At 58.2% G+C, this 17,037-nt stretch overlaps 1 protein-coding gene across 9 annotated transcripts in view; it reads right to left on the reverse strand.

Moving 5' to 3' along the window:
• Positions 1-16,773, reverse strand: part of DNMT3A (DNA methyltransferase 3 alpha) — a 105,662-nt gene extending 88,889 nt beyond the window's left edge. For 2 of the 9 annotated variants that reach the window (XR_006343418.1, XM_043917340.1), the window contains exon 1: positions 15,993-16,148. The gene's annotated coding sequence lies outside the window, so the exon portion shown is untranslated. Of the gene's footprint in view, positions 1-13,374; positions 14,878-15,992; positions 16,152-16,611 lie in introns of those variants that run through there. The other 7 variants (XR_006343419.1, XM_043917341.1, XM_043917337.1 and 4 more) reach the window with 7 other exon arrangements.
• Between the last annotated feature and the right edge of the window lie 264 nt (positions 16,774-17,037).

Here is a 17,037-nt window from a genome sequence, read left to right on the forward strand (position 1 = left end):
ACCTTAGTTCCATAACCAAAAGTAAGGGTTAACGAAAAACTACGGATTCAGATCCTTCGAGAATCAAGGGTTTTGGGTCACTCCACCAGGTAAAAGCTGGCCCTGCTGAGGTCCCAGCAGAGTGCAGAGAACTTAAACGATGAGAAATGGGAGAAGGAAGCCAGATAGCAAACGTGGTCTTGTGAACAAATACAGAAATGAGAACTCTAGCAGTTTTGCATATTTTCCATTTACTTGATAGAGACATGTGTTTATTTGTACATGGTTAACTATTTTCTTCTTTTCCCGCCATCTTCTCATTATTTTATAAACAAGTTGCTGGAAGTTAACTTAGTTTATTTAGTTAATTCAGTTGCGAATTACAGTCTAGTCTTTAGGTAACAGAACATTCAGGGAGACTGCAATTGAATATGAGGCATTATTCATGTGGACAGTGATTGAGACAATTAGGGCTGGGACTCCCCATTTGGAAGACAAGGTGAGAACAGGAAGAAGGAGAGCTGCTTTGACAGGTAGAAATACAACTATTCTGTTGTTGTAGGGGAGTCACGTGGCTGTAAAAAGGAAGCCACTGGAAGCTGTGCAGCGGAAGTAGCAGACTGTGCCAGCGACTTGATTCACCCTTCACTGCCTGCTCTGTGAAGATGCAGCAAGGCCCTTTAAATATGTCCCCTCTGCTAGCTGGCCTGACATCAAACCCCCTCAGTAGAGGGCACTGCACAGACACTGAAGGAGAAGGTGCTTTCCCTCCTAGAGCCAGAGTGCTCTCTTGGAGGATTCCTGCACTGTATACAACTTCTGCAGCCAGATCCTATTGCCCCGTGCCCTCCCTGGCGCCCAGTCCTGTCCCATCACAGCTTCTCCGGTGCCCGGCTCCAGCAGCCAGGGCGCTTCTCCAGTGCTTGGCTGTAGCAGTGCTTCACAGTCAAGAACAGCCAGCAGCTTCACTCAGTTCTCCTTTGGGGTAGTTTAGCAGCACTGTGCCTCCAGCAAGATAATTCCTCATGAACAACTTTCCTTGGGACCCAAAAGGATGGATTTCCACTGAGTTCTAGGAACGGGGGGTGGGGGTGGGGTGGGGTGGGGGGTGGGCGGGGGGGTACAGGCAGCACAAATTTCTAGCGAGTAGTGCCAACATGGCATCACATGACTTTTCTGTCATCCGGGGAGCCAAGGCCATGCCCTTTCCATCACGGTCAGGATTTCAACCCTGGGGGCCTCTACCTTGGGCACTGTGTGGCTGCCTTAGGTGTAGTGGCTGTTCTCATAAATGCTACTTCTGTGTCCTTTGCAGTTCTCTTTACTTCTTACTGGTCAATCTTTCGATAACCAATCCCGTTATGGTTAATAAGTCTTTATATTAAACCTTTCCTGTTCAAATCACTATGTGGTTTCTGTCTCCTGAATTGACCCTGACAGATATAGTCACCCACGGCCTCAAAGGGCCTTTTTTCTATCCTTGGCATCTTTGAGCTCAATTCAGCCTCCTTGCCAGCTAGTCATTCTCGGCTTCAAGCACTCACTCAGCAATCACTTACTGAGTGTCATTGCCGGGCTGGGCCCTGGGTGAACAGGAGACCTCTGCTGCTGCAGGTTCACAAGCAAGGGGACTCTCCGGCTCTCTCTCCCCACTTGGCTCTATGCTCTTGGCCCTCAGGCCCTCCGCTCCGTCTCCTGAGCTGGCTGGGGTCTTGTTCCCACTACTGCACAGCGGGCACACCCTCAGGTCACACTCGGCTCCAGCTGTACTTGAAATTCTCCTCCACTAAGGTCTTCAGTGAGCGCAGACCTCCTACTGCAAGGCCTACATCTTTATTCTCTGGACACCCCCACCTGGATCTCTTGCAGTTACCTAAGATCCTACTCTTCACGAACCAGAGGCTTCATGTTTCCTCTGGTTTCCTCTGTGTGGAAGTGGCAGCACCTTACCCTTAGCTGTCAAAACCCAAAACCCGCCCCAGGGAGAACTGAGATCCTGCCTCCTCCTTCCAGCCCCACACTGCACCAGGCACCTGACCCTCAGGCCCCTATCCCCATCTCTGCCCTCCCGGCCCCCGGGAACCACAGGTCTAGACCTTGGCAGTTATCTTGGAACGCCGACTGCCATCGCTCTCCCTCCCACCCCAGCCTCTCAGCAAAGATTCTCCACACATGGCTTCCTCAATCAAAACCTATGATGCCTGATGAAAATGTTCTGAAATTGATTGTGGTGATGGTTGCCCAACTCTGTGAATGTACTAAAAACCATCGAATCATACACTTTAAAAGGGTGAACTATATGGTATGTGAATTATATCCTGACAAAGCTGTTATTTTTAAAAAACCCTCTGATGCCAGTGATTTTCACATACCGTAAAATCTAAACTCGGGTCTGGTCTACACTGCTGGCTCGCCAAGTTTGACCTCAGCCTATCGCTCTAACCTGGCCCCCACCTCGCCTAGCGGACTCCATCATTCCAGGCCCCGGGCTCACATCCCCTGTTCCCACACACTTGTGTCAACACTCACATCGTTCTCTCCTCCGGGGGTAGGGGGGGTGGGCTCCTCCCAGAGAGTCCCCCCAGGCCCCTTCTCCTCCATCCCTCAGCACCTCCACCCCCTATAGCCTCTCCTCAACCATCCACCCAGGGGTCTTTAATCAGTTTGCTGTGTGGTCATTTAGTGTCTCACGTGCGGACGGATGTGCATGTTTTCCTAAACACATGAGGTCAGAGTCCTGCCCTGCACCTTGCGCTTCCGCCACCCACCCCTCCCATCCTCCCTGGTCCGGGGGACCCTTGAGGCCGAGAGGACTGTGTGAAATCACTCCTAGGCAGCTACAACATCCAGCACAGTGCTGCGGTGCCTAGAGTGAACCCCCGCAACCTCCACTCTAGGGGTCGCTTGGCAGAGCTCCCCAAGGCACTGTGCCGAGAAGGCCCCCGCTCCACCTGCCCTAGGCCAGGGCATATGCCTCCTGTGGGGTTTACGGGCCCCACCAGCCCCAAGATGCTCAGGGCATATGGGGTCGGGAGGCACCTGGATCAGTGTGGCCCCACCAACCCCAGATGTCCAGGGCACACGGGGTCGGGAGGCACCTGGGTCAGCGTGTCTGTGAACCATGGGAAGTAGGGGGAGCTGGCCTCCCTGTACTCAGGCCCTTGGAGGCTGGTCCCCAGCTTGCCTGTGACCATTCTCTCCCCACACCACCCATGTGATGGATGCTTGCCCGCCCGCACTTTGTCACACTCCTCCCAGGCCAGCCAGCAGACCCTCTCCTCCCAGGCCCAAACCAGGAGGTCCCCCAGAGGGCCTTCAGGGTCTGGGAGCCGCTGCTGGGGCACGGCCCCTTCCCACCCAGGGAAGGCGGGAAAGAGAGTCCGCGACTGCCAGAACCACCCATTGCACCCTTGTTTCCTTTCTCCTACCCTCTGCCCCAACCCAGACCAAACCACTTGTAGAGGGGCAGGGGTGGGGAGCCAAGGGAAGGACGAAGAGCCCAGGATTCCGGGCGGCACAGCCACCCCTGGTGCAGCTCAGCCCTACGAGGGCTCAGCCAGAACCCACCTCAAACCTCTGCCACTCAGACGCGGGCCTCACTTTACCAACCTGCACAATGGGGTGAATAAGAGTCCCTGCCTCCTGATTCTGTTTTAAGATATGAGAGAATCTGAATCGAATGTTCAACATGATACCTGGAGCATGGTAGGCACTTAATAAATATTCATTAAAAAAAACCCATGTTATTAATTAGGGGGTAAAGCCAGTGAAGTGTCCTTAGGAAACCTAGACTCCTACTTCACACCACGCCCAAGAATGGCTCCTACACAGCTGCTGTGGCCTGACCCAGAGTGCTCTCTCCCGGCTAATGCTGCACGGCTTCCCCTAATCCCCCAGTGCAAAGACCTTTGCAACCAGAATAAATAACATCTTTTCCAGCACCCTTAACCTGCCACCGTCACCTGAGGTGTCACAGGCACACACTGAGACACAGACTCACACATAGACACATGCAGAAAGACACGTATGCATGCTTGTGAGCGCACACACACACACACACACAGGCTCCGGGAACCTGGAGCAGGAGGATTCCCGGCGAGGCCTCCCCACACATGCATCACACATTTCACCTAAAGTGCGGGCCAAAGAGGCATTTGGAAACCAGCTTGGGAACCTCATAACCATTCATAACATTGTTCTGAGAGAAAATACAAAACATGGCCCTATAAACAAACATTTGCAATAGAATTCCTCCAAGAGCTAGGAATTGCCTGTGCTAGAAAACTAACAGAGCAAGAAGGGGGAAACCACATAAACTTAGTTTGCCTCTGCAAAATTAATACCAATTACAAAAACATTTATGTGAACTGCTTACCATTTACACCTAATTACCAGGCAGCACAATTATGCATACCATTAAGGGTATGCTAGATTAATTATGCTCTACATTTCATGTGATGACACCACCACACCCTCGGTCCACACAAACCCCGCTCCCCCTGTGACAGGGAAGAAAGAGCAGGTCTGTACTAACCAGAGAAACTCTGGTTCCCACCCTCGAATTGTCAGTGGTCCCCACCCACCCCACCCCCAGGCAGAGACAGCCTGATTGGCCTTCTTGCCAACGTCACCACCACAGGAGCCCCTGCTGAGAACCCACCTTCCCCCACCCCCGCCAGAGCCTCCTCTGCAAGGCACAGATGCTTCAAAACTTTCCCCGTGGGCGTGGCTGCATGTTACAGGCCACCACGTGTGCCCAATGGCCACCACGTGTGCCCGCTTCCTGGGAAGCTGGCCTCACTGTTCAGGCCAAGGTCATCCCGAACTCATCTCCCAGAGAGATGGACCAGGATCCTGCAGCCCTTTTCCAGGCACAGGAAGCCAGGTCCTGGGCAAGGTCCCAGCCTACGGTCCACCTAGGACCCAAGTGGGTGAGAGCCTCTCCCACCCTCGCTTTCTGTTCTCCACACAGCCAGGAGCCACTCTGCACAGACCTCCACCTCCCCTCTACTAAAAAGAGAAAAGGAGCTGAGCCCCCTCCCCTAATTCCCACTGAGCTCAACAGATGCTCTTCAGATACACTGGGGTGACCCAGGTTTGCAGAACAAGGGAGTCAATGGAACATGATTAAGTGGAACTTCCCAGGAACCTGGAACTCAAAACCCACTGGGGGTTGGGCTTCTTGGGAGGCGAATAGCAAGAGGAGGCTCAGCCTGTGAGACAGGGGAAGAGGGGTTGTGCCTCCTGAGCACCAGACATGGGCCAGGCACGGCTGAACTGCGATCCTCATGCACCTGCGAGGCCAACTATAGGAGCATTTTTTTTAAAAGATACATGAAACAAAACATGCAAGTTGAGTGCAAGAAGCAGGGTTTTTGAAGCAAACAACACAAGCCTGGGAGGTGGTCTCCACTTTGCAGAAGGCAAAACTGAGGCTAAGGGAAGTTAAGTGATCTACCCGAGGGGGACGTGGTTAGGAGTTGGCAGGGCTGAGGTGAAACCAGCGCCTGTCCAGAGCTGAGCCTGGTGGCCCTGGCGCAACGCCATGCCGCCTCCCGCCTCTGCCCAGGTTCAGGGATGCTGACCTGGCTCATGCCGTTTTCTAGAAACTCTTTAGAAACAGCTCTTCCTAGGATACACAAAAGACTCGTATTTCTATTTTAGAGAAACAGTTTTTGTTTCTTTTCTGTGTGCTAACCGACACTGCAAACAAACACTACAAGCACTGCAGAGACACCATCTTCTTCCCTCCTACCTTGGCAGACCTGCCTCTGAATGGAGGGTGGATGTCAACTTTGCAACTCCAGGGGCTGATGACAACTCCCTCCAGGTGCAGTGGGAGTTGAAGAACAGGGTCTAGGCCTTGCAGCTCATCATTTGGGGGAGCTCCTGAGAAGCAGAAGCCCCAGCTCAAGGCCCCCAACGTCAGGATCCCCAGTGCATGTGGTACAAACTCCTGGTTAAGTCACTTGCATCCTCAAAAATCTAGAAGGATGGCTATCAGTTACGGAGAAAAACGCACCTGCCTTTCTAATGCATCAGCCGGACACTGCACCTCCCTGGGCCCCCCCACATCCAGGCCTCTCTCACCTTCCTGGCTCAGCCCAGCCTCCAGCTGCATAAATCCTAAGCACCGCCCTCAAGTCCCAACTCCAGCCCCGCCTCCCATGGGAAGTACTCCTAGATCTCTCCTAGACTCCCTCCACCCGCATCCTCTGAATGGATGGCACCCCCGCCCCTGCCCACCAGGCTGGCTGAGGCAGCTCCCTCACCCTCTCCATCGCCCAGCCACTCCCACCTAAATACCTCACAGAACAGCCCTCCTCCTCCTCCTCCGTGCCTGCACTGCTGCTCCCCTGGATTCCTACACCAGCCTTCTGCCTGGTCAATCTGTCCCCAGCCTCAGCTGCCGAATTTCTCCTCCCTGATGCCCCTGGACCATCTTTCTGATACACAAATACAAGCATGGTACTCCAAGCCCAATGCTTATTGATGGGTAACATCCCAGCCTTCTGTCCAGCTCTGCTCGGCCCTCCCAGCCTCACATCCCATGGTTCCCATCACCCTTCACTCTTGCTGCACCAGGGGAGAAAATGCCCTGGACCACTCGGCCAACTGCTGTCCACCCTTCAAGACTCGGCTCCAGCCTCACCTCCTTAAGAAACCCTTCTCGGATCTTCCCTCCCCACTTGCCTGAGATGTCCCTTCTCTGAGCTCATGGAATGCCCTGGGCACACGCCGCAGAGCTCTCTCCACCCACCTATGACGTAATGGTCACCTTGCCAGACTCTCGCCTCCGCTGCGGACACCCTGAGGACCGGCTCAGTCCTCTTTATATTTTTGTAGCCAGTGCCTGACACATAGTAGGTCTTTAGTAAATGAATAAACAAACGTTATTTGTGGATCTGAAACAAGGAGCCTCTGGAGAGAAAACTTAAGAGCTGCCAGGCCTGTTGAGTCGGGGCCCCGGTCTCTCACCGTATCATCTCAGAGTCCAGGCTACACAGAGGGTGTTAACCAGAGAAAGCGCAGAGACGACTGCCCTGCCCCACTGGGCTTCCCAGCTGAGCTGCCAGTACCAGGCAGGCCCTCAGGTCACCGCTAGTTGGGCTGGGAACCACAGGCCTGGGAGAGGATGGCAACAAGCACCACATTGTTGCTGGTAATAAAACCATTAGGGAGCACTGCTGTGCGCCAGCTGCCAGGCCCGGCTGCGGTCTAGACCCTCCCATGCCTGTGGGCCAGGGGGCAGAGCTGGCCCTGCCAGCAGGCCCAGCAACCAGAGCAGAGGCCACTGCCTGCTCTGGACCCAAAGAGAGCAGAGGGCAGGAAGGGAGAGGGCCCGGGGCTTGAGGAACCTGCTTGGTTCCTGGTGGGCATGGAGTCTCAAGAAACTGACCGAAGTACATCAAAATTAAAGGCCCAGAGATGAGATGCCCAGGGCTGGAGATCAACCAGCCAAATCTGGGCTTTACAGAGGAGACAGAGGCCATGCAACCCCTCAGGGGTGATGAGGATGACAGACAACACGTGTGGGGTCTTGGAAGACAAGAGGGCCTTCAAAGGGGTCATTTCGCCCAGTCCCCAGATGGACCCCAGTCATGACCCAATTAAGAGAAAAGGAATGCACACCACCTGAGTACCTACTATGCGCCGGGCACAGTGCTGGCATCGTCACACAATATTTCATTAGATTCAAGCAATGCCAGTAAGAGGCAGATGCTCCTCTCAGTCCTGATTCACAGATTAAACACCCAGCTCAGAGACCTTTAGGTCTCTCAGTTACCGTAGGAGTAGCAGGGCTGAGATGCAAATCAAGGTCTGCCTGCCCTCTGGTCACTTCTGTGCCCTGCACATCTGTCCCCTGGCAGCCTGGGACAAGGGGCAGTCCACAGAGGGACTGGTTTGCTTCCATGCTGATGCTAATGGTCCTTTTATTTATCTTCCAGCCTCACTCCAGAGGCGGGGTGGGGCGGGGCTGGAGAAGTCCACATACCCTTTCTCCAGTCTTTAACAAGGGCAGCCTCAGGGGGCAAAGCAAGCTCCAAGTTGGCACCCATGGCCCGGGACTGGGCGACCTGATTGTGGAAGGGGGAGGTGGGTGCTGTTGCCAAGCAACCAGCAGAGGAATTTGTATTTGCCCCTCCTCACCTCTCCCCCCTGTCACCTGGGTCACTGCCACCTGCTCCTGGGCCTTCAGATCAGAGTCAGGCACAGCTTGAGCCCACATGCCAGCCGAGCTTCCCAGGCCTCCCCTCTGCCCCTGGTGGGGCCTCCTGAAGCACCATCTTGTCCTCCCTGCATGTGGCTCCCCAGGCTACGCCAGGGCTGGGTCACCTGAGGTCCACACCGGGACCATTTGGGTCACAAGAGCAACCAGACTGAAGATCCTCAATGATGAGTTTGTCATCCTGGTCAGATCTGAGAGGTTCCCGTCCCTATCCTCTAAAGTGAACTTGGTCTGCAGCCCCGACGTGAACTGGGGTGCTGCCAGCTGCCTGTTTTCTGCTCTCACCCAACCCCAACCAGTCCAGCCTTCGCTTGGAGACCTCAGGGTCTGCAATAAATCTCCCTGCAACCTTTCCAGAAAATACAAGTACCTGAGTAGCTCCACCCTGTGCTGTCACTCTCCAAGCCAGTTTCACATTCATTATAAAAGGGCCCACCCTTCCAGCCTAAGGGTGACTCAAATTTTTTTCAAGTTCTTATCCAGAAGCTTCGAAAGTGTGGTTTTATTTTTGCTGTAGTCATTAAGAAAGGAATGCACGTGCCTTTACGTTGTTGCAAAGGTTACAAAAGTGTATAAAGTGTATAACCAAAATGCTGACACGCTTGCTGGGTGATCCTTCTAGAACGACTTTTTTCTAAGCAAGCGCTAGCCTCTAAGTGTGCATACTGGTATACATTTTAAAGGAACTTTACAAAAATGAGATCAGACTCTGCACGCTGTTTGTGGGGGTGACCCCACACCATATCATGGACATCCAACATGTCAGAATAGACACATTGAGTATCCCATTTCAAAGGCTTTGGAAGAATCTGACTAGATCCCCTTTTATCCATTAACTTAGTACCCTTTCAGAGTCTACAAAATAAATCACACAGGACCATGCTTTCAAGAAGCCCTCTGCCAACAGGTTCTGCTATGCTGGCGGATCTCAGTTGCCTGGCATGGGTCCAAGCACCCTCGCCTCGCCTGCCCCTCCCTGGGTCCTCTGGGGAAACTCTGAGGGAAGGCAAGCTCCCAGCCCCCCAGCTCAGGTGTTCCTGGGCATTCACCACGACAGAGCCCACATCCAACGCACAGCTCAGTCAACTACAGATCTGACCCCACCATCCCGTAACGTCCTTCTGAGCATCTTTTAACCTTTCGAAGTAAGAAGCACCAGGCACCCCAGGATGGAGCTGATCTACTAGCTCTAGAACACCTTCTGCACTGACCCCAGGATCCATCTACCTAGCACAGCAGGAAGAGCACCTGATTAGCGGCCAGGACACCCAAGTTCCAGCCGTCCCATTACGAGCTGTGAGATGGTCCTCATCCCCTCTGTGCACCCAGACGGGGCATCCAACAACTGGCTCAGAATTAAAGATGACCTTGACATTTGAAACAGAAACACAGAGGGAAGATCAATAGGGATGACAGTGAGCAGGGCCATGACCTCAGGAAAGAGAAAATAGGAACCTGCTTATAGATGTAAATAAGGCTGGGAAATCCTGGAGGTTGGGGGGGCGGGGAGAACCAGAGCAGGATGGAAATGGGCAATGCAGAGCAGCAGTTGAAAAACAAATTTGCATTCCCTGCTGGGGTGGGGTGGGGTGGGGGGGACCAGAGCAGGATGGAAATGGGCAATGCAGAGCTGCAGTTGAAAAAAAAAATTTACATTCCCTGCTGGGATTCGGCTAGGAAAGCCCCGGGCGCCCACACCTCCTCCCCCAGCCTCTGTTCTCCAGACAAGCAGGCCTGCGATGTGATCAGCAAGGGAGATGTGGCCTGGCGGGCCCTGTCCACTGGCTGTCCTTGCTGGGGCTGCCAGGCACTGCCAGTCACACCTAGGGGCATCCCTCCTCCAGGTGGGGGGCTCAGTTCCGCTGCATGTGGAGGAGGGAGGGAAGAGAGCAGGGCAGAGTCAGGGTCTGCTGTCCCCCCTTCCCCTTCCCTGTGCTCTTGGCCCCTTACAAGAATGATGTGGGTGCTGCAATGCCTCAGCCTGGGGCAGGGGGTGCCAAAACCAGATCCAGAGACCCCTAGGAGGCCAGCTCAGGGACCCTCCTGCCGCCCATTCACATCATGTTGCCATCACTGACAGAGACACAGCCCCGCTGGTGTTCCCCTTAATTGCCGCGACACCCAGAGGTTGCTGTAATTTAAACCCTGCTCTGTTTCCCTGAGTCTGAGCTCTTAAGCTTCAGTCTACAGAACATAAAGGAATCATCAAGATCCTACACCAAACGAGCTCAGCTGGCCCCTTCCCCTCCCTCCCTTTCGTTCCTTGCTCTTCTCCACCACCCTGAAGAGCCACCACAAGCAGGGAAGTTCGAAGTGAGTCTCCACGGGCCACGCCGGCGCTACAGGGCACAGGGGCCCACTCCCCTCAAATCAGCATGGGGCCTCAGGCTGGCCTCCAGCACACGGAGGCCCCACTCACTGCCCCAGAGTCTCCGCCACACTCCAGCCACCTTATGCCATGCAGCCTGGCTTCCTCTCCTTGGTCAGGAAGCCCCATCTCTGTGCTCAGAGGCTCATCACAGGTGCCACCTCCTCCAAGAAGTCTTCCCTGATCTCTCCAGTTGGTTGTCACCTCACTGTCCTTTGAGTGTTTTGTCTTCCTCTCCCTTGACCTTGGTCTGTGGCCATTCATTAGCTGGGCACACCCTAAACTCCCCATGTACCCTCTCAAAGCCCAGCACAGGGTCTGGCCCACAGGAAATGCTCAGCAAGTCTCTGGGACATGGAAGTAAACAGGCTGCACTTGAGACAGAATCCGAATAAAGAGCTGAAACTAGCGTGAGGGACTGTAGGTGGATACAAAGACAACCTGTTGACTGTGATCTGCTAAACTCTGGAAGGATTGCTAAATGGTGCTGAGGAGCCTCCCACCTCTGAAGACGTTTCAATCAGAACCAGCACTTTCCTCATCTGTCCAAGATTTTGCACACAGAGACGGGAAGGTGGACAAGACTTCCCAGAGTCCTGCAGCACCAAGCCACGCGAACTACCCTGATGATGATAGTCATGCTGAGCGCCTGCACTCGGCCAAGGGCGATGGGCATTATCTCGTTTAATCCTTCCAACAACCTGTGCATAGAGCCTGGTCTCATTTCCATGTCACAGGTGAGGAAATGGAGGGTCGAAGAAGTTGCGCTTGTTGGAAGCTGAATGCAGTTCCCTCCAACTCCAGGGCCCTCACTTGGGCTGCCTCAGACAGGCTCATGTTGAAGCAAGTCTCTGTCCCCACGCAGCTGCACACTGCGTACACAGAAATATGCACAGAGATACACGTGCACCACACCCTGTCTTGCCCACACACTTAGCCAAGGGACACACATGCAAATCTCTGACACTGCATGAATCTCAGATCTGGTAGGTTGTTTGTTGTGTTTTTTTTTTTTTTTTTTTTTAGGAAAAAGAGTCAAAGAGAGAAATGCCTGAAAATGAGCCTTTAAGATTTGAGTGGAAAGGAATCTGGCACCTTTGGTTTACTACTAAAGCCCTGCTCAGCAGCAACAAAGCACATAGGCCCACAGAGATGCCCAGCCTCCAAGCACGCTACTCTCCACTAAACACCAAAAGGGAAGTGGAAACAATTCCTACAGGCCATTCCTTGGTCCTGACTGTTGCCTGTTTCCAAGCAGAAGGCCAGAGACACTTAACTATCAGTGGGGCATGGGACTGGGCAAGGGGACCTGGGCACCAAGACAGGGACCCCAGGATCAAGAGAGCAGAAGGTGGCAGGAAGTGCTAAGTGAGGGGAGCATGTGATGAGCAGGCAGTTGGCCCTTCTGGCCTCGGGCTCTGGGTAGTGCTGCCAACCCTGGAAGAAACCGGGCCTGGCTCCCCACCCAAACAGCCCCCAACCCAGCTCCAAGTGCTCTCAGAGCTTCAAGTTGTCTTTCAACCCTAAATTCTAGGGCTTGGATTCTAATGGTAACATTTCAGGCAGAGGATGGGGAGAGGGTGGTCTATTTTTAACTCACCCATTAGAGAGCTGGCAACACTGCTCTCAGAGTCCCCTTTCTATCTGGCTCCCAAAAAAACAGGAGCCTTGATGGAGTCCTGGCTCACGCTGAAAAAGAATCTGGGTTTTTCAGGGGGGCTTGAGCCTAAGGAGCCTAAGTAGGCAGTGACTATTTGGGGAAGGCGGAGCAGAAGCAAGAAGAACAGAGCCCAGCCACCAGCCGTGCAGCTAGGGAGAGGACGGGGACGCAAACACAGATGTGCAGCAAGTTTCCCCACTATCCAGGAGACACCTTGGAAGCTCCACAAAATGACCAAGGGGACCCAGAGGTGGCCAGGGCAAGAGTCCTGTCCCGTGGAGACTATGAACCAAGAGGCGAGACTGACATGGAGTGTAGCAGACCAGGAGAGCTGGAGCAGGAGGCAGTCTAAGCTCCCCAGAGGGTAGCTCTGGCCCTGCTTCTTCCCAGCCAGGTCATCCCAGGCCAGGATTTTATAGCTTGTCCTGTCTTCCTTGCAGGCTTTTTCAGAGGACCACTGGCATGAAACTAGGAGCATCTCTTGTTCTAATGAGGTGACTCTGGGTGGGTTCTGGGATGGGGGCTGGTCCCCAGAGAAACCAAGAAAGGATGAGAAGGTTTGGAGTTTCAGCCTGAAGAAGATCCACAACAAACTCAGATGCTCACTGCAAACTTGACTCAGGGAGGAAATCTCAGAAATTGTGCACACACACACACAAATGCCCACGTAAACCTACAAAAGGACACACACATGTGAGGGCTTAACCAGAGGCTAAACTTTTACACCCTTTGTGGAGTCAGATGTGACCGACCTGTTTCCTGAAGGGCCCCCACCCTTCACACCACCAGCTCCCTTCAAAGACCCACCCCTCAGGAGGCCCCGCTCTCACTCAGACCTCCTCTCCTGAGAAGTCCTTCCTGATTATCCCTGTGTGGTGGAAATAAGACCATCCCACCCCCCTTCCTGGGTCTGAAACTCCACCACTGGAATCAGAGCCATAGAATTTAAAAGCTGGAATGACCCTTCAAGCTGCAGTCCAACCCCCACCCTACAGAAGAATCTTGTCCACAGACACCCTGACACATGGCCGTGGTTATCCTCTCCTCTGCTTCTCCAGTGCTTGGGGAGTAGGGGGAGGAGGGGAGGAGCCCTTGCACAGTGAAACTGACACTCCTTGAATTTGAGAAGGAATTCACCTTTTCGAAGGCTGGTTTCCTATTGCGGGTCCGTAGCCTGGGAAGGAGGACAAGGAGAGCCTCGGTCCATCAGGGCCAGGAACTGTGCATTTGATGAGGAGCTGAAGACAGGCCCAAGGACCTGGACAAGAAGCTGGAGAGGAAGCCAGGGCCCAGAGGAGTGGGGCCCAGGGAAGGGAGGCAGGCAGGTGCCAGACCCGCTGCACAGGTTTGCCTGGGCCCCTGCCTGCGTGCGGCACATGTGCACACATGCACACACACGCACACAAGACTCACACTTTTCACAGAGTTGCCTGTCAAACAGCCCAACCAGGGCCTCAGTGGGACCTGGAGGCAGAGGGGGACCACCTTGTCCCAGAAACCTAGCAAGAACTCCTAACAACCCAAGCCTCCTAACCCAGGCAGCTCAGGAAACCAAGCAGGAGACCAGCCCCGGCCAGCCCCGGCCAGCCCCGGGGATGGCCCAAGGAGGGTCCGCCTGACAGCTGGGCTCCCCAAATCCCACAGGCCAGTCTTAGCACTCCAGGCATCGCCCAAGGAGAAAAGCTCCCTCGGCTGCAGCTGTCACATCTGCCGGGAGGGAGCAGGCACAGCGGAGCAGCACCTGATCCCAGGATCCCTTCTCAGCCCGCCAGCCCAGGAGGCCTGGTTCAGCCGCTGGCAGCCCCGGCTGAAACATGAAGACGGAACTGTCCCCCAGGGATGCTGATGGCAGTCTCTGGGCACGGCAGCGAGGGGCAAGCTGGGTCACAGGGCGGCCGGCTCCTCTCCCGCAGCCTCCTGTCCCTGCTGGTTTGGGAGTGGGTCGAGTTGTGTGGCTTCGGGGCCCCGGGCCCTTCCTCCCCGCCTGACGCAGGCCAGAGCTGCCCAGCTGGGTGCAAGACGCCATCTTGGGTCAAGGTGCAGCCACAGGGGGCTCCCCTTCGCGAGCCGGGGGGTTGGGGGGGAGTGGGGGAGAGAGCCCCTGAGAACCAGCAAGCCCCTCACTCCCCACCCAAGGCGCCAACACCTACTCAACTGGCTTTGCAGTAGAGAGAGAAAGAAGGACGGAAGGGATGAAGAGAAAAGGGGGAAATAACAGGGGCTGGGGGGACGGGGGGGAGAGGGAAGGGAGTGGGTGCCCCAAGAAGGGAAGCTCCAGGAAAGCGAAATGCAGTTTGGCAGCCCGAGGGCCGCGGGCCCCAGCGACGGGGGGCTGGGGGAGGCCGGGGGCGGGCCCTGGACTCCGGCCAGCCCCTTCGGAGCCGAGGGGGAGGGAGGGCAGGGCGGCCTGGGGGAGGGGAGCTGGGGTGAGGGCGGGACACGGCCCGAAGCCGCCTGCGGCTCCGAAGCTTGGGGTCTCCCGGGGCACTGGGACGTGGGGGCCGAAGACCCCGAGCCGCAGCCTCGGCGAGGCCTCGTCCTTCACCGTGCAGATGCGAAGCTTTCAAGGACACGTCTGCACCGGCCCAGCGGGGGTGCGTGTGCGTGAGTGTGTCCGCGTGCGTGTGAGTGTGTGCAGGCGGGTGGGTGCTGCTGCAGGAGGTGACCCTGGGCGCCCCCGCCCGCAACGCCCCGGGCCCCGGCCCCGAGGCTCCCACCCCCTGCGTTTTCCGGTCCCCGCGGCCCGGGTCCGGGATCTTCGCCCGCCCCCGCCCCGCCCCCACACTGCGGCGCCGCCACCGCCACCGCCACCGCCGCCGCCGCCGCCGCCGCCCCGGCTCCCACGGCCAGCGGCGGGGGCAGGGAGGAGCCAGGCACGACGTCCGCCCCCCCCCCCCCGCCCCGCGCGCGCGCCGCTCGACTCTCCGCGGAGAGGTGTGCCCCCCAACTGGCACTCTCCCCACCCCCGCCGCCCCTCCCAGATCCGCTGGCACCCCGCACCCCCAGCCACAGGTGGCCGGAGGAAGATCGCTGCGCAGCGCTCCCCGGCCCGGCCCCCCGATCACCCCTCGGCCCGCCCCCCGGGGGCCTCCCGGGTCCCCCCGCCCCGCCGGGCCGAGGAGGGCCTGGAGCCGGGGGGGAGGGGCGGGGGGCCGGGTCGTGCCAGGCTGCCATTTTCTGCCGCCGCCGCGGAGCCTGCGCGGGGCCCGGCCCCCGCCCCCCTCCCCCGCTCCCTGCGGGCCGCGGCGGGAGCCGATTATTCCGGGTCGGGGTCCGCGCCCTCCAGCGCCCCGGCCTCAGGCCCCAGGCTGGGCCCCGGGGCGGGGGCAGGCAGGGCCCGGAAGGCGGGGGCGGCCAGGCCGGGGCCCCTGCGGCAGCGCCTAGCCGGGCACCGAGGCTGAGGCCGGCGGCGGAGGGGGGCCCCCGGCGGCATTGTATAGACTTGAACTTGAGCCCGGAGCCGGGCGGGGGCGCGGAGGGGGCTCCGCGCCGGGAGCGGGCGGGACGGGAGGGGGCGCCTGGCGAGCCCGCGGGGACATAAACAAACCCTCCAATCCCCCGCGCCGCCCTGGCCAGCCCGGCCCGCCGTCGCCGCCCGCAGCCCTGGCCCCGCGAGCGCCCGGCGCCGAGTTGCGGGGGTCCGGGAGCGTGCCCCGAGCCGGGCACTGCCCGCCACCGTGCCCCCCGCCCGGCTACCCTCCTCCCCGCCCGCCTCCGGGCCGGCCTCCCGGGCCGCCAGCAGCGGCGCTCATTACCGTGTGGCCGGTGGGGTCGGGCCGGCCCGGCTGCGCGCCCTAGTGCCGCGGCGCCGCGTCCCGGCTCGTCCTCTGCTCTCGCCGCCGCCGCCGCCGCCGCCGCCGCCCGCGCGCCCTCCCTCCCTCCCTCCCGGCCCGCCTGCCTGCCTCGCTCGCTCGCTCCCTCCCTCCGCTCGCTGTCGCGCTCCCTCTCTCCGCCTCCTCCGCCGGGTCCCCCCCCCTCCCACCCCTTCTCTCCGCCTTCCTCCTTCCCTCCCTCCGGCCGCCCGCGGGCCCAGGCCTCCGCCCGCTGCTCGCCCCCCGCGGCCGCGCTGGCCCCGGCCCCGGCGCTGCGGAGCCGGCCCGCGAGGCAGCGCCGACTTGGGGGCCCCGGGGCGCCGCGGCGGGAGCGGCCTGGGCGCGCGGCCGGTCCTAGCGCCCTCGGCCCGACTTCCCGGCCCCTACGTCCCCGCTGGGGGTCCCCGCACGCTGCAGGTCGGAGAGCCGGACCCGGCAGCGCCGCGACCCTGCGCAGGGCCCGGGCTCCCCGCCTCGGCCGCTTCTCCCGGCCACTCCGCCGGGGGCCTGCGGCAGCCCTCACCACCCCCCCGGCCCGACCCTGCGCGGGGCGCCCCGCTACCTGGCGCTGCCTCTGCGCTGGGTCCCCGCATCCAGCACTGGCCGCAGGGACAGCGGCCCCTCCTCCCGCGGCCGGTGTCAAGTGCCTCCCCCCCGGCAGCGCGCGGAGCCCCCGGCGGCTTTCGCCCTGCAGTTCTCCCGACCTCCACCAGAGCCCACTGCACTCTGCCTGCCTCAGCACTGGGGCTGGGGACAGCAGCGCCGGCCCATCCGCGTCGCAACCCCCACGCCACCCGCCACCCCCGCCAGGTGCCGCCGCCGAGTGGAGGCCAGTCCATTCAACAGGGCCAAGGTCGGGGCGCCGGGCCTATCCAGGCCGTCTTGGAGGCTCGAGCACCTCTATTGGATGAGCCTCCCTTGAAGGGAGTGAGCTCCCCGTACCTTGAGGTGTCCAAGTAGAGTTGAGTGTCCTCAGTTGGTCAGTGGA

Source organism: Cervus elaphus, chromosome 11 (genome assembly GCF_910594005.1).
Source record: "Cervus elaphus chromosome 11, mCerEla1.1, whole genome shotgun sequence".
NCBI classification, from domain to species: domain Eukaryota; kingdom Metazoa; phylum Chordata; class Mammalia; order Artiodactyla; family Cervidae; genus Cervus; species Cervus elaphus.